The sequence below is a fragment of the Perca fluviatilis genome, chromosome 20 (assembly GCF_010015445.1).
Source record: "Perca fluviatilis chromosome 20, GENO_Pfluv_1.0, whole genome shotgun sequence".
Lineage (NCBI taxonomy): Eukaryota > Metazoa > Chordata > Actinopteri > Perciformes > Percidae > Perca > Perca fluviatilis.
The window spans coordinates 1284685-1302639 of NC_053131.1; the positions used below are offsets into that span (position 1 = coordinate 1284685).

The 17955-nt window shown below is 42.4% G+C and overlaps 2 long non-coding RNA genes, 2 other non-coding genes and 2 pseudogenes across 4 annotated transcripts; 3 read left to right on the top strand and 3 right to left on the bottom strand.

Moving 5' to 3' along the window:
• Positions 1-1605: 1605 nt before the first annotated feature.
• On the top strand, positions 1606-4519 carry LOC120548864 (annotated as a pseudogene).
• A 2548-nt stretch (positions 4520-7067) lies between these two features.
• LOC120550213 lies at positions 7068-7186 on the bottom strand. The gene has a single exon (XR_005637685.1). It is a non-coding gene; the product is annotated as a 5S ribosomal RNA (ribosomal RNA).
• A 104-nt stretch (positions 7187-7290) lies between these two features.
• On the bottom strand, positions 7291-7409 carry LOC120550427 (annotated as a pseudogene).
• Positions 7410-7513: 104 nt separating this feature from the next.
• On the bottom strand, positions 7514-7632 carry LOC120549995. Its single transcript, XR_005637487.1, has one exon. It is a non-coding gene; the product is annotated as a 5S ribosomal RNA (ribosomal RNA).
• Positions 7633-13244: 5612 nt separating this feature from the next.
• Positions 13245-13711, top strand: LOC120549594. Its single transcript, XR_005637410.1, has 3 exons — positions 13245-13291; positions 13383-13470; positions 13575-13711. It is a non-coding gene; the product is annotated as an uncharacterized LOC120549594 (long non-coding RNA).
• Positions 13712-13716: 5 nt separating this feature from the next.
• On the top strand, positions 13717-14483 carry LOC120549593. Its single transcript, XR_005637409.1, has 5 exons — positions 13717-13739; positions 13822-13929; positions 14033-14164; positions 14259-14366; positions 14470-14483. It is a non-coding gene; the product is annotated as an uncharacterized LOC120549593 (long non-coding RNA).
• The last annotated feature ends 3472 nt before the right edge of the window (positions 14484-17955 follow it).

Below are 17955 nucleotides of genomic sequence, written 5' to 3' on the forward strand. Positions count from 1 at the left end.
GACCCTTGTGGAAAATGAAACCGGTTTATTGTCTATTTCTTGCATTGTTGTAAAGACGGTTCTTAATAATGGTTTGAGTTTTTCCCTGAAGGTTTTGTAAAATTCAGCCGGCAAGCCATCCTCCCCTGGACTTTTATTCTCATTTAACCCCTATTACGGCCCGCGTCTAAATCCGCATCTGTAAAGCAGACGATCACACCACTCTTTATCTTCCTCACTTATTTTCCTTTTTAATTTACTCAAAACACGATTCACACATGTAATATCCGTACTCTCACTTTTAAATAAATTTGTATAATATTTCTCTATTCCTGTCATTATTTCTCTCTGATCTTTTGTATTCATACCCTCTGTTGTTTCTAGCTCTTCAATATTAGTTTTTTGTTTATTCATTTTTTCTACACGGAGAAAAAAAGCTGTACATTTCTCCCCCTCCATATAGTTTTGGATCTTACTGCATATTGCAGCCCCTTTACATTTATATTCTTCTATTAGTTTTAATTTAGATTTTAATATTTCATATTTTTCAGTACTACTATTTCTATTATTATCTAGTTTAATTGCTTCCTTTCTCAAATCATCACATAATTGTTTTTCTAAAGCTGTATCCTTTAAATACTTTTCTTTACTATATACAATACTTTTTTTCTTTATACGTCTCTTAAGTTGTTCCCACCACACAAGTACATCATTCAAAAAAATTTCCATTTTGGCATTATCCAACATCATATTCATCATATCAACATATTTTTTATCACTTAAGTGACTAGTATTAAAGCACCACTTTCCCCCTTTCCTCTTCTATTGAAAGCTATCAATATTGCACTGCATATAACAGTGATCACTCCAGGCATTTTGTATATACTGAGAATTAGTAATATATTTACACAAGAATGCCGAAGCCATGCATAAATCAATACGTGATTGTTTCAAGACGTTTCCGACTATTTGGTGACGGGAATACTCCTTCTTATTCGGATATGTCGCTCTCCACACATCACACATACTTACATCCGCCAATAATATTTCTAGTTCTTTCCGACTTGTATCTGTTTTAAAAACATTATTTCTCGAGATGTCTAATTTTGTTTGTACAACATTAAAATCTCCACACAATCACTGTACTAGATGTACACCATTTTTTTAGTTCTCTGAAAAAAATAATTCTTTCTTTTTCCAGATTTGAAGCGTATACATTGATTATTCTTATAACCACACCCTCATAAATACAATCCACCACCAACATCCTGCCTAATTTATCTTTATATATTAAATTTACATTAGTTAGTTTACCCTCCCTCACATACATAGCAACCCCTCTGTTACAGACTGAAACTGTGTCGCAGTGTTTAAGGGTACTGCACCCCGGAACCTTTATTATTTAACCCAGGTTCCCCCCAGGGAGGTTAAGAGGGTGACCCCGCCCCGTTGACATGTGTTTCCCCAGTGTGTTGCTACCTGTGTATGTGAGCTGCTGAAAACGTTAAGTAAAGTCCGTTAACAGTTCAAAGTCTGCGTGCATTATTAACCGTCCAAGGTTATAACACTGGCGACGAGGATTTAAACCGAGTTAGGTCGAAGAAGAAGTTTCCGTGTAGTTTACGCATGGCTACTGTGGGTTCACTTAGTGAATATGTCGAGTCGGACAGTGATTGGATTGAATATGTCGAGAGACTGGAACACTTTTTCCTGGCGAATGACATTACAGAAGAGGACAAGAAACGCTCCATCCTCCTCAGTGTGTGCGGGGCGCAGACGTATAAACTGATACGCAACCTGGCTACGCCGCGGAGCCCGGGAGGTATTGGGTTTAAGGAGCTGGTGAAGATGGTGCAAGACCACCACAACCCGAAGCCATCTGTAATTGTTCAGCGCTTCAAGTTTCATACTCATGCCCGCAGGCCAGGGGTTTCGGTTGCTGCGTTTGTGGCGGAGCTGAGACAGTTATCGCAGCACTGTGAGTTTGGAGCAGCCCTGGACGACATGCTGCGCGACAGGTTAGTCTGTGGCATGCACGGGTGGAGGACCTGTTTGCTACTCTGGCAGGTGGAAAGACATTCACAAAACTGGACATGAGTCATGCGTACCAACAGCTGCTGTTGGACGAGAAATCCAAACAGTATGTCACCATCAACACCCACAAAGGGTTGTTCAAGTATAACCGCCTGGTTTTTGGCGTGGCATCCAGTCCGGCTATCTTTCAACGCACCATGGACAATCTGCTCCAAAACATTCCCCATGTGGCAGTCTACTTGGATGACATTTTAGTCACCGGGAAAACAGAGGAGGAGCATCTGAGTAACTTGGGCCAGGTGTTGAAGAGAATGGCAGAAGCCGGGCTGCGGTTGAAGCGCAGTAAATGCGTTTTCCAAGCTCCAAGTGTCACCTACCTGGGCCACAGGATTACGGCTCAGGGTCTGTCTCCTGTGGATGAGAAGGTGAGGGCAGTAAAAGAGGCTCCAAGTCCAAAGAATGTGGCAGAACTCAGGTCGTTCTTGGGCTTAGTAAATTACTATGGCAAATTCTTACCTGACCTCTCAACTGTACTGGCCCCCCTCTATCAGCTACTGCATAAAGACAGCTCATGGAAGTGGCAGCGAGCACAAGAGGCATCATTCCAGCAGGTAAAAGAGCTGTTACACTCTGATCGACTGCTGGTGCACTTTCATCCAGACAGGGATGTCATCCTGTCCTGTGACGCTTCGCCCTATGGTGTGGGGGCGGTCCTTTCGCACCAGATGGAGGACGGCTCTGAAAAGCCGATTGGATATGTGTCGCGCACTCTCACTCCAGCAGAAAAAGGGTACTCACAGCTAGAGAAAGAGGGACTAGCTGTGGTTTTTGCTGTGAAACGGTTTCACCAGTACCTGTATGGTCGTCCCTTTACCATCTATACAGACCATAAGCCCCTTATGGGTCTGTTCAGTGAGTCAAAAGGCATCCCACCCATGGCTTCAGCAAGAGTACAGCGCTGGGCACTAACCCTCTCAGCGTATCAGTACAAAATAGTGTATAAGGCGGGCAGCGAAAATGCCAATGCTGATGCCTTTAGCCGACTCCCTCTTCCAGACGCGCCAAACCAAACTTTCCTGCCCCCAGAGACTGTGTTCATGTTAGATAGGCTGTCTAACACTCCAGTGACATCAAAGCAAGTCAAAATGTGGACTGAGAGAGACCCAGTGTTATCTCAAGTTAAGAGATGGGTGATGCAGGGCTGGCCAGCAGCTGTTGGGCAGGTGGAGTTTAAGCCCTTTTTCAAGCGTCAGCTAGAGCTAAGTGTTCAGGATGGCTGTCTCCTCTGGGGCTCCAGAGTGATTGTTCCACCCCTGGGCAGGCACGGGTGATGGACGAGCTGCATGACGCCCACCCTGGCGTGTCCCGGATGAAGAGCCTTGCCAGGTCATTTGTGTGGTGGCCGGGGATGGACAGTGCTCTAGAAGAAAAGGTAAAGGCATGTGCACAATGTCAAAGTAACCAGAAGATGCCAGCACCTGCCCCGCTCCACCCATGGGAGTGGCCTGGTCGTCCGTGGTCGAGGCTCCACCTGGATTTTGCTGGTCCATTTATTGGTCACATGTTCCTAGTGCTGGTGGATGCACATTCTAAGTGGCTGGACGCACACATCATGTCAAACATTACTGCCCCAGTCACCATTGAAAAGCCCGCAGGAGCAGCATCTTTGCTACTCACGGGTTGCCAGATTCTGTGGTGACAGACAACGGGCCCACTTTCACCAGTGAGTTGTTCCAGGAGTTCATGGAGAAAAATGGTATTCGACATGTCCGCACGGCTCCCTATCATCCGGCCTCCAATGGCTTAGCAGAACGAGCCGTTGAGACCCTGAAAGATGGTCTACGAAAGATGTCAGGACATACACTGGAAACTAAGCTTTCCCGCTTCTTGTTCCAATATAGGATCACTCCCCACACAACCACGGGCATCTCCCCAGCAGAAATGTTAATGGGGAGGAAGCCCAATCATTATTGGATCTGCTCCACCCAGACGTCGGAAGCGAGAGTTGTCCGTTCGCAGGAAGAGCAGAAAGGGAGGCGGAGACCAACATGCTAAAGAGAGGCTTTTAAGCCTGGGGACTGTGTGTTTGCTAAGAACTTTGCTCAGGGTCCTCCCTGGCTGCCAGGACTCATCAGCCGCCAGACAGGACCGGTGTCCTTCACGGTGGACTTGTTGGATGGACGGCAGATCCGCGCAGGCACCAGGATCACCTGCGTGCTCGCCGTGGGGCTGAAGGGGAGGGGCCTCAGAGTGTTACACGCAAGGACAGTGTGGACAGCTCGGTGGCTGATTTTGAGGTGCCAGTAGCACCACAGCAAACTGATGGACTGTCTGTGCAAAGTGAGTCTGTACAGGTAGACCAGCCTGTCTGCACCCCAAACTTGGCTGGGAGTACGTTCATGAGTTTACAAAGGGGACCTGAGTGGCATAGTTGTATTTGTTTACATTATGTTTTCACTTAAAGGGGGAGAAGTGTTACAGACTGAAACTGTGTCGCAGTGTTTAAGGGTACTGCACCCCGGAACCTTTATTATTTAACCCAGGTTCCCCCCAGGGAGGTTAAGAGGGTGACCCCGCCCCGTTGACATGTGTTTCCCCAGTGTGTTGCTACCTGTGTATGTGAGCTGCTGAAAACGTTAAGTAAAGTCCGTTAACAGTTCAAAGTCTGCGTGCATTATTAACCGTCCAAGGTTATAACACCCTCCATTCCCATTTACCCCATTACTTACATGTAAATCTCCTTTCCAGCGGCCCCGTTGAATGTTCATCTCCTGCTCATCCCACTTTGTCTGTTGTACACATAATACATCAAAAACCAAAGAGGTTAGTCTGGAATTAGTTTTAGTTACTGTCCTCAGTCCATTTGCATTTAAAGAAATGAGCTGCAGCATGGAGAAAATAAGAGCCAGGTGTGTCACAACAACCATCTAATCATCTTTTTGGAAGAGTTTTGGCCACTTTTGTCAATCTATTCTTGGACTGTTCTTTTACAATGTTTTTCTGCACGAGCTGCCGGTACCTGGTTGGAGTTTTAAACAAATCGTCATCTTCATCAATGTCAGATTCATCACTAACTATCGGTGTTACACTGGGTTTGTGTGGTGGTTTTTCTGGAGGGACCATATTTTTCTCAGACTTGGATTCGTGTCTTGTCTGCAATCCCACATTCAGGGAGGAAGCAGACGCGATGTTCTTCATCTCATCTCCTCCTCCCTTCCCGCATCGTGCCAAGACTTCTTCTATGTCATATTCAAAACAATCCATGCTGTCTGGAACACTGGTTACTCTGTCCACCCTGCTCTCCTCAGCCTGGGCTTCCTGCACAGTCGCAACTGTCTCACTCCGCACCACCCCATGTACACCACCGACATCCTCCCTCACTTCTTTGCAGCTCTTAGGCTGAGCCGGCAGCTCCACTATCAGCTCCTCTTCTTCCTCACTATCATTTTTGTAATCTGAAAAAACTTTTTCAATTTGATCTACATTAATTTCACTGTCAGATTCCTCACTAGAATGACAAATACAATCAGATTGTCTGTTGTGACACACCCGACACCTACTCACCTCCATGCTGCAGTCACGGCTGTAGTGTCCTTGCTGTTTGCACCGGTAACAGTAGAACTGGGGACAGTCCTTCATTAGATGCCCTGGATCCATACATAGCCTACATGTCTTCATCTGTCCATCATGCAGCACCCGAAAGAACTGCGGTCCCTGCGCTGTCGAAAACCTCGCCGAGTAGGGCAGGGATTTTACTACTCCGTCAAACTTGACTTTAACGAACCTGGTCCCGTCTGCTACATTGGTCCCCGGCCACATGCGTCGTCGAATCTGCGATGTCAGTTTCACATTCCACAATGTCAATTTCTCCAGAATCTCAGCATCTGTTATATAGGCAGGCAGTTTCATGAAGGAAACCATAGTCTCATGTACGCATAAGTCCTGAACAGACACGGCCACATCACCCACTTGAAAACCCTTGAGAATGTTCCTTTTCCCTTTTTCATCCGATAATGTCACTTCAAACTCAGTTTTTTCTAATTGTCTGCACGCCAACAAGCCTCCAGCCAAAAACCGAATGGCTGTTAGCAACTCCAATATAGGCAGCTCCGTGTCAGTCTTTACTCTGTTAGTTCCTGCTGATATCTGTGGTCCGGTTTGCTCCGTGCAAACCCTCCTTTCCCGTCCGGTCCCATCAACTTCGGGAGTGTCTCTGCTTCCCCTGGCTCCGCCATATGTGTGCTTTCCTCCGTGTCTATGTTCTCCACCGCGTGTGTGTGCTCCACCGTGTCTGCGTCATGCAGCACCGCCGCCATTGCCGTCTCTGTTGTGGCCGTTTCCTTCACCGTTGTCTCCGGCACTCGTTTCTCCTCCGTTGTCATCTTCCCCTTGCCTGCTTGCTCCACCATCTGCTTCCCCGTCTGTAACTCCGAGTGTGCAGCGTGCTCTCCAGTCTGCTCTGTCTGTCGTGCCTCCGCCATTACTGTTTTCCCCTCGTGCTCAGCCTTCTGCTTCTCCGTGCGTGTTTCCTTCCAACGTTGCTTCTCTCTCTCATTCTGTTTATCTACCGTCCTCTGTTCTTCACTATCCCTAACATTACTTCTACTCCTATGTCTTTCAGCTTTCTCACCCGTGGTCGTCCTCTGTCTCCCTGCCGTGCTCATTTTTTTGGTTAATTTTTAATTTTTTTAATTTTTTTTGTTTTTTTTTTAGGTTTTTCAAACTCACTCAAAACTACAACAAAAAGTGTCCCCCTGCAGCCTGTGCTGCTAGGGGGCAAAACGAAATAAAAGAAAAGAACAAAAACCATATTTCAGGCAATTAAACACAAAACAAACAATTCAACTCTCTGCTACTCTCACACACGTCCTCACTCTACTCACACTCCTGCACTCTGTTGCTAGCTCCTCCTCTCCGCACACACGTGTTCACGGTGGTATGGCCGTAAGCCATTAAAGAAGGTGAAAACAAGATATTTATAGATGGTAAAATGCAATTACACTTGTGGTATAAAGAAGAAGCAGTGCCCCTGCTGTTGTAAAGTGGTAATAAACTGCTTACAGCACCAGGTATTCCCAGGTAGTCTCCCATCCAAGTACTGACTCGGCCCTACCTTGCTTAGCTTCCGAGATCAAACTAGATCGGGCGTGTTCAGGGTGGTATGGCCGTAAGCCATTAAAGAAGTTGAAAACAAGATATTTATAGATGGTAAAATGCAATTACACTTGTGGTATAAAGAAGAAGCAGAGCCCCTGCTGTTGTAAAATGGTAATAAACAGCTTACAGCACCAGGTATTCCCAGGCAGTCTCCCATCCAAGTACTGACCCAGCCCTACCTTGCTTAGCTTCCAAGATCAGACGAGATCCGGCCTGTTCAGTGTGGAATGGCCATAAGCCACTAGAGCAGGTGAAAACAGGCTATTTATAGATGGTAAAATGCAATGACACTTGTGGTATAAATTAGGAGCAGAGACCCTGCTGTTGAAAGTGTAGAATAAAAAGCTTACAGCACCGGGTATTCCCAGGCAGTCTCCCATCCAAGTACTGACCCGGCCCTACCTTGCTTAGCTTCCGAGATCAAACGAGATCGGGCGTGTTCACGGTGGTATGGCCATAAGCCATTAGAGTAGGTGAACACAAGGTATTTATAGATGGTAAAATGCAATTACACTTGTGGTATAAAGAAGAAGCATAGCCCCTGCTGTTGTACAATGGGAATAAAAAGCTTACAGCACCGGGTATTTCCAGGCAGTCTCCCATCCAAGTACTGACCCAGCCCTACTCTGCTTAGCTTCCGAGATCAGACGAGATCGGGCGTTTTTTTTTATCTTTTATTATCAAAATTCACATTATTATTTACAAATTCACACACTGGTTAAAAAACAATTTTAGTCACAATAACACACAAAAAACACAAACATTCATTCAGAAAATCACACATAAACAAACACAAAACCATTCTTAACTGAATTTGAACTGAATTAACTCATAAAATCATAAACACATAATATTAAAAGTACCAAACCCAAATTACCACTGAAGGTTAAATCATAAAATCATAAACTTAAATATAAACAAAACCAAAAGACCACTTAAGGTTTAAATCATAAACTTAAAGATAAACAAAACCAAATGACCACTCAAGGTTAAATCATAAAATCATAAACTTAAATATAAACAAAACCAAAAGACCACTTAAGGTTTAAATCATAAACTTAAAGATAAACAAACCAAAAAACCACTTAAGGTTTAAATCATAAACTTAAAGATAAACAAAACCAAATAACCACTCAAGGTTAAATCATAAAATCATAAACTTAAATATAAACAAAACCAAAAGACCATTCAAGGTTAAATCATAAAATCAAAGATAAACAAACCAATTAACCACTCAAGGTTAAATCATAAACTCATAAAATCAATATAAACAAAACCAAATAACCATTCAAGGTTAAACTCATAAACTCAAAATAATATAAACTCAACTTCCAAAATATCAATATAGTTAAATAAAGAACAAACAAAAACGAACACTAGATACTAAACAAACCAACAAACAAAATAAGAAACAAAATCAAACAACCCAAAGTAAAACAACAAACTTGCATTCATTCCACCCACATAGAAACACCCTACCACTGTTCATTCATTCTCACTCACATCCATTTTAACCAACTGAAAAGTCTATCAAAATAAACAAAATCCACTTACCCTTCTTCAATCACCATGTGTCCTAAAACCATCTATTAAGCTAGTGCATCAATCATTCTACTCATCCACACTATTTACAGTTAAATTAAATTAAATTAAATAATAAATCCCCTCCCTCAATGGAAAATAAATCATTCCCTCCCATGAATGCATTTTGAAAGAAATCAACCCCTTTAGAAAAAAACAAAAGAAAATATGCCTTAAACTGGCAAAAGAACAAAACCCACACGTCCTGATATCTACCATCATAGAAGGCGCTATTCCTCCTCAGGAACACCGCCCTCCTGGCCAGACTCAGGATAATATTCACCAAACCTGTATTCACTCTCAGCATTCTAGGCACCCCAAACAGCAGCGCCATATTCCACTCATGAACATTATTACACACAAAATGACATTTAACACTCAACAACAGTCTTAACTTAACAACAAACATTTTTAACATAGAACAATTCAGAAAAATATGTTCTATGGTCTCATCCTCCATAAAACACACTGTACACTGTCTATCTATGCCGTTATTTATTTGATGCAGTACTACTGCCGGAAATATTCTCCTATGCCTCAACTTAAAATCTAAGTGAAACATTTCCGGCGATATATATCGCACATCAATACTCCCCCATATTCTCTCCTCTACCTCTTCTGAAAAAACAGTCACCCAGGCCGCATTGGCCGTCGGTGTAACACCTATTTGTTTTATCACTATATCATACCATGTTTTCATTTTTATCTTACATACATTTATTATTTTCACACCCACACACATATTAAATACCACCTTATTATTCTCTACTTCATCATCTGGACCCTCCAACAGTGCAAGCCACTCAGGCTTCATACACCGCTTAACTTTCTCACAAATCTCTCCTATGATTTTCCCTCTAAACAGCACACCTTTCAGTTTCAATTCTCTACATAAAGTTTTCGTGTCTAACTTTCCCAGGTTATTGCACATATGGATGATGGACTGACAGTTAGCTTGTAATATTGATTTATTGTATATGGTTCTATTTGAAAATAGAAAGGCCGGGTTATGGATATACGGGATTTGATGAACTTGTTGCTTTGACACACACTCAAGATTGACACTAGGTAGCACTTTCTTCCAGGCCTCCATCACCTCCCTGTAAAAGCCAGGGAGGTGACGGAGGCCATCCGCGCTGCGTTACGTAGCAAATTTGTATCCCCACACGACCCAAACCCCCTCAATAAATCCCCAAAATACATTTTCCATCCCGCCTCACACCCACCATCCAAATACTTCCCCACCAATTTTATCCTAGCCGCATCCCTTCTCACCCCTACATCTATCAACTTCAAACCACCCTCTTTAACCCCATTAATCATTACCCTATGCCTAACACACACCCCCTTCGACCTCCATAAAAACCCATCAATTAAACTATTTATGCGCCCCACCGCCCAACTCGGTAAAACCGTAGTGCTCAGAACATGTGTAACCAGTGAGTGACAAAGAACATTTATAATTGTTACTTTCCCCCTAACCAACAAACCCCTCATTCTCCACATATTTAACACCCTCTCCACCTTCTTAATTACCCCCTCCCATGACTGCCTATCCGCCTCCTCCTCATCTGCCCCTATATATACACCTAAAACCTTCCGTGGATTAACAACCCGTGAAAACCCCCATGTTGCTGCCTGTGATGTATCTGTTCCAAATGTAGTTATTTCTGATTTGCTAATATTGACCTTTGCCCCTGATGCTGATTGATATTGTTCCAAATGTGTGATGAATCTACTTACCTCCTGACTGTTAGATGTGAAAAAATTTATGTCGTCTGCATACTGCACCATTTTAACCCTGTTACCTATGCCTACCTCTACACCGTGAATGAGACTGTCCTCTGCCACCACTGCTGCCAGAGGTTCTGCAACCAAACTGTACAGCAATGATGACAGAGGACAGCACTGCCTAATCGATCTGCCTATCCTCACCTTCTCCGTGTATCTACCATTACATTTCACCACACTATATACATCCCTATACAATAACTCAATCCATCCTATTAAACCCTCCCCAAAACCAAACCTCCTCAAAATCCCAAACAAAAAAGAATGCTCCACCCTATCAAACGCTTTCATCAAATCAATCCCTATCCATACCCCTGCGCCCCCTGCCATTGTCCTTATTGTGTCCTTTACTGTAATAATTGAGTCTGTTATGTCCCTCCCTGGTATGCTGTATGACTGCGTATGACCTATGAGTTGATGGATTACTGTTTTTATTTTATTTGCCAGAATTTTTGCCAGGATTTTGTAGTCTGTGTTAAGTAAGCTAATTGGTCTGTAGTTGTCCAGATGAGTTTTACTTCCTTTGTTTTTATAAAAAATGTTTATGACCCCCCCTGAAAAAGATTCCGGTTTATTGTTTTGTTTTTGCATGTTCTGAAAAATTATCTGTAATATTGGTCTGATTTTATCTTTGAACTTTTAATAAAATTCAGCTGGCAGGCCATCCGCCCCAGGACTCTTATTTAAGATTAACCCATCTATAGCTAAATCCACATCCGCATCCGTAAAATCCGCATCACACCATTCCTTATCATCCTCTCCCAACCTCCGTTTCAAACTCCCCAACACACGATTCACACACACACTATCTATTTCTTGACTATCAAACAAATTCATATAATATTTCCTAATTTCCATCATTATTTCCACATTATCTTTAGTCATATTACCCTCCTCAGTTTCCAGTTCCTCTATATTAGTTTTATTTTGATTATTTTTCTCCATTCTTAGAAAGAATGCAGTGCATTTCTCTCCCTCTATATAATTTCTAATTTTGCTGCGAATAGCAGCCCCCCTACACTTATATTCTTCCATTCGTTTTAATTGTGCTTTAATAATTTCATATTCATCCGTACTATATGCCGGATTTATATCTAATTTAACAGTTTCATTATTTAATTTAATATACAATTTTTTTTTCCAGGGCTGTATCTATAATATATTTATCTTTACTATATTTAATACTTTTCTTTTTAATCCTCTCTTTAAACTCCTCCCACCACACCAACACATCATCATTTAAGCCTATTTCCCATTTTGCATCCTCTAACATTTTATTTACAATCATACCATATTTTTCATCTTCCAGATGACTCACATTTAAACACCACAAACCTCCCTTTCTTTTTTTTTCTCTTCCTTCAGCAGTTTACATTTAAACACACAATGATCACTCCAAACATTCTTTGCATATTCCGGATCCATGATCCATTTGCACACCATAGCCGTAGCTAGGCATAAATCTATTCTCGTCTGTTTCATAATAGTAGTATAAAGATGGCGGTTTTGCGCGTGCATGTGTGACGTCATCTCACACGCACACGCAAACCTGCCATGCCAACTGATGATATGTGCGTGCGTGATGACGTCGCGGCCGCACGTCGTTACTCGCGATCGCCATCTAGTGGCTGAATATGTTAGTGCATCTAATCGTCGAAGCTGCGCACGCATCTAGCGGATGTGATGACGTCGCGGTCGAACGTCGGCACCCCGCGAGCGCCATCTAGTGGCCGAATATGGTAGTGCATCTAGCAGATGTGATGACTTCGGTGTCACGGTCGTACGCCTCCCTGCAACGAGGGTCTTGTGGCCTTGAGCTGAGGCGGCCTCTCACACCCGCTTCGAATGAGGTCACTCTGTCGTACTACCTGGGGGGGGTCTGCACACTTTTTAGCTTTTCTGCTAGCTAGCTAGCTTACTACCCCAATCAATACCAGTGAGTTGTTCTTTTTTTGTAGAGAAAAAAAAAAAAAAAAAAAAAAAAAAAAAGGATCCTTTTTCAGCAGTGCACTGTTTAAAACCCCTTGTTTCATGCTAGCTGTCTCTTTTTAGATGCTTTTTCTAGCTAGTCTGGTAGCTAGCTAGATAGCTACCACGTTTTTCCTCATCAAAAAAAAAACCTCTGGAGTTTCACTTTTTAATTCTTCTTGGTGAAAGCAACGCGAGGTGTTTCGTTTTTCAGCAATACCTACTAGTGGTAAGTAAATTTAAAAGCACCTCTTGTGTTTAAGGATGTTCAAAGATATTTAATTCATTCAGTCATTCATGAATTAGCTAAAACTTTTGACCGTGTGTTCGTAATGCGGGCGTGGTTGTACCATATGACGATAGTAAAAAACACGTGTTAGCCCAGTGGTTAGCTTGTAAATGTGAGGTCTATTGTTGTGGGTGTTAAATCGTCATAAAGGGGGTGGTTTGTGGTGTTTAAAAACCCCTTGTTTTCAAGGCTGACTGCTCACTTTTTACCTGCAGTTTTTAGCTAAGGTGCTAGCTAAAAATTTTCTCGTTTTCTCAGGCTTCCTCAACAAAGACCTCTGAAGAAAAGAGGATTCGTTTCTACAGAAATGTGGCTGCGTTTGGTGAGTAAATTAAAAAAAAAGTTTATTGTAAGGTGTTTAATTCATTCAGTCATTTGTGACTTAAAAAGTTTTTTTTTTTTGTTGTATAATGCAGTTTGCGTCATTAGGTGATTTTACAAAGAGCTGGGACAATGTGGCTGTGTTAGTTGATGAAACACTTATACCACAAGGTAAAAACCTATAAATATATTATACACTACAGCATTAATTGATTTAGTACTGTGTTTTCATTAATTTTTTGTTTTTTGTTTTTTAAAAAAGAGCTGTGTAGCCCGATCCTACAGACCCCAACACACCAGAACATAAAACAAAAGGTCCTTCTAATAAGGAATAAGAACGTTGGAAACAGGTATTTATGGGGCTATTTATCTCTTTCAGGCTGTAATATTTATTACTATTTAATTTATCACCGTGTTTCTAGTCCTCTAATATATATATATATTCTGTGTCTAGACAATCCGTTCCTGAACAAAGGATCCGTAAGGGTGATGGCTACTCGATAGCACATAGGGCTGAAATCAACCATGATAAAAGGCCGTGTGCTTCTCTAAACCTCTCTGTGAAAGCTGCTACCCCTAAAAACGTTCACCATCGTAGCATAAGAAGCAATTTATTGAGGTGAGTTGAAAAGAAAAACGGTAAAATGCTGTGGTTAGTAAAAAAAAATATTCTAATGCATCTAATCTAATGCTTATTACAGCCTGAGCCATACCAGAAAGGCTTCCCGCCCAAAAGACGCAACCATTCCTTTGTTCCGGTTTCATCTTACCCGGCCACTGTATCTTATGATCCTAACACAGTTGCAGAGGTGAGAAACCCTTTTGTATCTAGCAGAATATATTTACATGTGTTATAAAAAGTTTTTAAATAAAATGTATATGTTGTTAAAAAAGACCTTTCCTTTGTTTTAGCAACTAAAGGCTACGGAAGACTTAGTTTCATTGTATTTGACGCCTGAGGACGATTTCACACAGCCACCCCCATGGAGCAGAAACGGATGTCTACACAAGCCTAAGAAGGGATCTAAGAAGAGATCTATTGAGGTGAATTGAAAAGAAAAACATGAAAATAGAGTGTTGTATTTAAAAAAAAAAAAAAAGAAAAAAAAAAAAATTTCTAATCTAATGCTTATTACAGCCTGAGCCATACCAGAAAGGCTTCCCGCCCAAAAGACGCAACCATTCCTTTGTTCCGGTCTCATCTTACCCGGCCACTGTATCTTATGATCCTAACACAGTTGCAGAGGTGAGAAACCCTTTTGTATCTAGCAGAATATATTTACATAGTGTTATAAAAGCTTTTAAATAAAATGTATATATTGTTAAAAAAGGCATTTCTTTTGTTTTAGCAAGTAACGACGACACGAAGACTTAGAGTCCTTGCATTTGTTGTCGTCTAAGTGTGATTTCACACTACGTACGCAAAGCCCTACCACCCCACGAGTGACTCCATTGAGAGGGGACAAAAGGAGACCCCTTTTACAAAAGACATCTGATGAGGTGTGTGGGTGTGTGTCGTGTTGTGTGTGCGGTGTGTGTTGTGTGTGTGTGTGTGTGTGTGCGCGCGCGTGTCTTTATTTAACCAGAAAAATATGTTGTTATACCTCTAGACAATCCATGCCGTAGAAGCCGGAGAAGGGTCTGAAGACACAGGACTAACAGCGGCAGCTCCTACACCCCCTCAACCAAATCGGCTAGCTACAGCAGAAGGGTCTGAAGACGCCGGAATAGCAGAGACACCACTTACAGCCCATCAATCGAAGTCAGGCATCTTTGCAGGTGTTCCCTTGAATATAATGTAGGTGCATACCTCTTTAACTGTATCTATAGCACAGAGGAAGGATCCGACTATGTCAGCTGTATACCACACACCTCTGTCATAACGGTGTCAGATAAAAGTGTAACAGGGGGATACATCAGTAACCAATCCTGTAAATGTATTAGAGGTTAACGTTCCATTCCTTGATAAGCAAGCAGTGCCTAATTATAATACTTACAACCAGTTTGAACACTGTGGGGCACTAGGAGGTCCTGAGCAGGTGACATTGCTTCAGGGTGAAGAGCTTTTGAGTATTGTGTCAACACTACACCTCAACAACCCGCGTCAGATGGCAATTATAAACAAATACAATCAGAATTAGCCGAATTACGAAAACAAAACGATGCGCTTATGAATAAATTAGATGTCTTGCAAACAGCTAACACACAATTGACTGGTTTGGTCACAGACTTCGAACAACGCTGGCCAGCCAGGTCAGAGCTAACACGCATTTGGTTGATTTGGTCACAGGCTTTGGCACCACGCTGGCCAATCAGGTCGCCTCTCTCAATACGCTGATTGTACCTGCGATAGTATGCCTTAAAAAGACTATGAATAGCGCCCCACAGTAAAAAAAACAGGCTATAGTTTGTGTACAATATAAAAAAAATTTAAAAAAATTAAAAAGAAAAATGCCACCGCCACCCAAAAAACAAAAAATCTGAACCCTTAGGTGTGTGACGATAGTAGTGACGAGGAACTAGAATGGCCATGCGAGGACGATTACACAAGAGCAGTAAGCAATCCTCAGGATTTTGCACGTTTGTGTGCTATACATGCCAAAATATTCAAAGCCTGGGCCCAATCTATGCCTAGTGCTAGCGCTAGTGAAAGCAACAGTGAGAAAACACAAGAATTAGATAGTCCGTCCCCTGAACAGTTGTCACATAATGGTCCTTCGGAGCGGTATTCCAGCAATACACCCGACCAACACAACGCTACACAATCATCAAATACAAACCCCCCAGACATAGATCAGAGTAATAAGAGACCTGCATGTTTTCCGAGTGTTCAGCCGCCAAAACGATCCTGTACAGATGAACAGACCGGTCCCCAACCGTCCACAAGCGCTTATAGTACCCCTCCATCACCCACAGAAAATCCTCAGGGTGGTGTGCAGTGTGGTGCGCGGTAGTGTTTCTAAGGTAACATCCGAAATAGCATCCAGACAGATACCCTTTTTAATGCTGCTGAATTTCGGCCAAGATGTCGACCGCGAAATATTGATTTGACTGATATCGGTAGTGTTCCTGAAAGGGTGTATAGCACCTTAACAGATTTAATAGCGAGGGCTTTGGGCAATGCAACACAGGACAGCGTTTTAAATGTTGAGTTAAGGGGCCAGCCGTAGATGTCCCTATCCAAACAATGTTGAACTCGGGCGATGGCTATAACACAGACACATTTCTGGAGCAAGTCGCACAAGCAATGCAGAGTAACGATAATTCACTGACCGATGACTCTTTAGAATTAATTGTGACAATAGCGGCGAATATATCGGAGGGGGTGTCGGGAGACGTCGAAAACTAGGAAGCATTGGTTACGATCAAATATTGTCAGAAAAAGGTAATGCTTTGTATAACCCCAAGAATAACGCTGGTAACGAATATCTCTGCTTTTCTCTCTGCCTGGCACATTATGTAAATAGCAGATGGTCGCATGATGAGAAGATGAATTATGCTAAGCATCTGCATAGTGATTTGGGTTTGACTACACACATAAGGTTTCGTTCTCTGATGTTGACAGATTTCAGAAACATTTGAAAATGAAAATTGTGATATTCCATCATGTAGCCGGATGTAAAAACCCACGATCTTCAAAACGCACGACCAACCAGATGTGAAAACAGCATGGTTGTATTTGCGTAGACGAACATTATTATCTCATCGGAATAAAACGGCTTTTTTGGGCGCCGGACGTTTATGGTGGGGTGTTACAAGACCTACCAGAACCCTCTGGGGCACCTTTGTAGTTGGCTTTGTAATGTGTTTTACACTGATTGTATACCTCGACAAGACCATTAAATGCACAGGCTGTAAACGCATATGCAAATCGCAACAGTGTTTTGAAAACCATAAAAACCCGGACGTGAAAACACGGGCTTATACCCTGCCACAAAAATCAAATATTGCGAGTCCTGTCACGCGAACATATCGTGTGTTGGTGTCAAAAACCACACAGCTGTAAAAAACCTAAATGCCTACATTGTAGAGAGCCTTTAGGGGCTACTACGCACTTTTGCTATATACAACCCACGACAACGATAAGTGAAGTTGATAAGTATATCTTTACGATTTCGAAACACGTTATCAATGTGGGCGCTATGAAGCTAATTTTGTATGCGTTATGGATATGGACGGTCAAAAAAACTGCTACGAAACAACAAACTGTGTCGCATCATTCATTAAGAACTACAGACAGGAGAAATACAGAGGCTATACTTTTATAGCACACAATGCATCAGGTTTTGACAGTTATATAGTTTTAGAGTATCTGGTGAGTCAGAAACTTTGTCCAACTATTACTATGCGCGGTTCTAGGGTGCTTCTGATGATCGATTCTACTTTCAATCAGCGTTGGATCGATTCGTTCAGTTTTATCCCTATGGCTCTATCTAAAACACCGGCAGCCATGGGGTTCTCCGATCTTCTCAAAGGCTTCTTCCCACACGAATTTAACAAGCGAGAGAATGAGAATTATATTGGTCCGTATCCTGCACCAGCTCTATATGGTTATGATGCTATGAGTGACGCCTCTAAGAAAACGCTTTCATGGAGTGGTATCGTTACGGTCCGCGACACACCTTTTGACTTTCGAAAAGAGCTGCTCAGCTATTGTGTTAACGATGTAACGGTTTTGATTAAAGCATGCAAAATATACAGAGAGGCCTTCCACGAGTGCACAGGCCTAGACCCGTTTGCATACGCTACATTGGCCTCCTCATGTATGGGTGTATTTAAAACGTTGTTCCTCCCCAAAGATTCTGTTGCTCTGACATACGAAGGGGCCTACCTTA